The sequence below is a fragment of the Micromys minutus genome (genome assembly GCF_963924665.1).
Source record: "Micromys minutus genome assembly, chromosome: 15".
In the NCBI taxonomy this organism is placed as follows: Eukaryota; Metazoa; Chordata; class Mammalia; order Rodentia; family Muridae; genus Micromys; species Micromys minutus.
The window spans coordinates 21,024,233-21,027,910 of NC_137984.1; positions in this window are offsets into that span (position 1 = coordinate 21,024,233).

Consider the following 3,678-nt stretch of genomic DNA (forward strand, 5'->3'; position numbering starts at 1 on the left):
GCAGCAGGCTCCGCGGTGACCCTGTCACCTCTGCTGGCTTTATAATCCCATTGGCTGAGGATGAAGCAACATGAGGTAGAACGCCCAATCAGAGAAGGGATGTTTTCAAACCTAGTCGCTCATTGGTGAACTAAACGGGACCTATGAGGATACAGAACACTGAATTGGACCCAAGGGCTTGCCGTTCACAGAGTGCTAAACAAATTTACATCCTTCGAGGCTCCGTGACTACAATTCCCAGGGTTCCCGCGGCAGGAAGAGCTTCTGCTTCTGCGTTCAGAAATTCTAACTGAATAGTTAGTTCATCTTCAGCAAGTCTTTCAGGTCCGCACTCTATTTGGTGTCTCTTGATTTATTTCATTTCTTATCAATGCTGCTTCCTAGCAAAGCCAGGGATGCGAAGTGATCTTATTGGGTTGGCCAAAGTGACTTGACGTTGGAAAGAATTTTGTCTTTCTTTTTTTTGGTAAGGATCTTCTGTTCAGAGAAGTTTCTCCAGTTCATCATGAAGTTTTGCTAATGCTGCTTTCTATTTATCAAAGTAAAGACATTCTTGTTTTATCGATAGTAGTTACTGTTAGTTACCGATAGTAATTGCATAGTTTTAGGTATGTTTTATTTTCCAGAGTATTTCTGAAATTGTAATCCAAGTCTCACAGGCCGTTCTGACAAGATATTACATCCATCATACTCTTTTTATTTTATTTTTTACAATCTGACTCTGACGTGTTGCTCATATATTAAAGCTACCGAGATCTTGTTGTTACAAAGAACTTGAAAGGGCTTTAATTTGGAAAGAGTGTAGAAGACACAATACTAGACTATACTGTACACTGTTATCTCCAATACTTTGTAGGTAAATTTATAAACCAGACTGCCACGGCGGAATCTAAGCACTAAGTGGGTAAAGGCTGAAGGCAGATCATTTCAACTTAAAGCCCAGTTTAGGATAACCAGAGCTTCGAAGAAACCTTGACTTAAAGTAAAAAGGGGGAAGGGGAGTCCGTCTCTTGAGTTTCTTAATGTTCCCTTGGTTTTAGTTATCTTATTATTATAAACCCCAAAATGAAAACAAGAACAAATTGAAGCTTGGTAGAAAACAAGGATAGGTCTCTTAAATACTGTCTGACCTGTGGGCAAAAACAAGTTTGTGTACTTTATCCACGAAGCCAAGACAGGGATTGGTGGTAATAGAACACTGAGCCTAAATTAAAAAGTGAATGTAGAAAGCAGAAAAAAAAGTAAATATACTAAGTCCAAGGGGCATAGCCAGTCAAGCGCAACCTATCTGGCTGAGTAAGTGAAGAATTGCCCAATATTCTTATAAAAAATGACTCAGTAATCCAGAAAGGTAAGTTTACTATTTTTGATAATGTTAATCTGCACATTAGGAAAAGACATATAGTATGAGTAACTAATGACAGGGGTTTTTTGTTTGGTTGGTTGGGTTTTGTTGTTGTTTTTGTTTTTTTGGGTTTATTTTTTTAACCTGTCGGTGAAAATACATTTCAGAACGTCTTTAGCTATTGGAAGTTCACCATCTGAAACTAAATGTATTCACACTTAGGCCATTATATCCATGCAGAGTCTAAACTTTCTGCAAAATGCTATTACCAAGAACAGATGGCTGGAGCGAAAAAGCAAAGAAAGCCTGAACAAAAAATTAATTAGTGCTTCCTAAAGTCCTGTGGATTGATTACAAGCCTCGGGGAAGTCTTTTAAGTTTTTATAAATTCACCTTCCTGCTTTAAAAGTGTCTGAACTTGACACCTATGAAGTGCTACCTACCATTATGACTCGTTGCTTGGCCTTAGATATATTGCCACAGGACAGGCCGGAATGTAAAGTTTCTCAACCACTGTTGCTTAAGGCAGTATTTTCAGATCCTGGTAGTTTTATTGAACAGTCACCTTTTGAATACACACACCGTACCAGAGACCGTCTTAGCTGTGGTTCAAAGCCCTTCAAAGAGCTGAGAGACATTGTGCTCGAAGAGCAACAGCTTCTGGCATTTTGAGATTGGATAATCCCTTTTCATTTTTGAAATTTTTAATCTTGTTTTTTGATTTTCTTAGATTATATCCCCCTTCCACCCATTTCTTCTGTCTCCCTTTTAGTTACCCTTCCCATTACCCCCGTACAGATTATATCCCCCTTCCACCCATTTCTTCTGTCTCCCTTTTAGTTACCCTTCCCATTACCCCCTTTGTTCCCTGAAACAGTTTCACTTCTACTTCCATGTCCTGTATACATTCATGATTTTATGGGATGATATAAAACTAGTGTCTTAGTTACAGTTTCTATTGCTATAGCGAAACACCATGACCAAAAAGCAAGTTTGGGAGGAAAGGATCTTCATTGTTGTAGGAAAACAGGACAGGAGCTCAAACAGGGAACATCCTGATGTGGAGACCTTGCAGGGGTGTTGTTTACTCAGTCTGCTTTCTTGTAGAACCCAGGACCACCAGCCCAAAGGTGAAACCACCCACAATGGGCTGGCTGGGCCCACCCCCATTAATCACTAAGTAAAGAAATGCCTTATAGCTGAGTCCTAGGGAAACCTGTTTCTCAATTAAGGTTTCCTGCTTTCAGATAACTCTGTAAGTGTGTGTGACAAATTGACACAAAACTAGCCAGCAGTCATAGAAACCACAAATAAAAGAAAATACGGTATTTAACTTTCCGAGACAGGCTTAACTAATGTAATACGATTGTGCACAGTTATGTGTGTTTCCTACAAACAATATAACTTTATTCTTTGTGGCTGAAAAGATCCCACTGTATGCACCCACCACAATTTCTTCATCCAGATGACTTGGTGCCATCATTTACCGATCATGGATAGTGCTGTATTAAACAGCAACGTGTAAGTGTCTCTCAGCTAGGTTATCTTGGTAGCCTTCAGACAAATACGCAGGAATGGCATAGCTTGGGTTATATGTTCAATTGATTTATAGTTTATTGGAGACTTCCATAGTGATTTCCATGGGTGCCAGACTAGTTTACAGGACAGCAGCTGTGAATAAGTGTTCCCTTTCATTCACATCCTTGCCAAGATTAGTTTTCTGCCCTTCTCAGTGGAGTACAATAAAATCTCACATTTGTTTTGGTTGATATGTCTCACATGTTGTAGCTCAGGTCTCATTTTGTAGATTGCTCATTTCCATTACCCCATTCAGTAAGTAGTTATCCTTATTCAGTTTTTTCTTTCTTTCTTTCTTTATTTTAACTATTTATTCTTTTATGTTATGAGTACACTGTAGCTGTCTTCAGACAGACCAGAAAGGGTAGCAGATCCCATTACAGATGGTTGTGAGCCACCATGTGGTTGCTGGGAATTGAACTCAGGACCTTTGGAAGAGCAGTCAGTGCTCTTAACCGCTGAGCCATCTCTTCAGCCCCCCCCCTTTTTTTAAAGATTTATTTATTTATTCTATGTATGAGTACACTGTCATTATCTTCAGAGACACTGGAGGAGGGCATCCGATTTAATTATAGATGGTTATGAGCCATCATGTGGTTGCTGGGAATTGAACTCAGGACCTCTGGAAGAGCAGCCAGTGCTCTTAACCACTGAGCCATCTCTCTAACCCCCTTATTTTTAGTTTGTGGTATAGTCTGGCTATTAATCATCTGGCAGATGTATAGTTAGCAAAGATGTTATCCTATTCTGTGGGG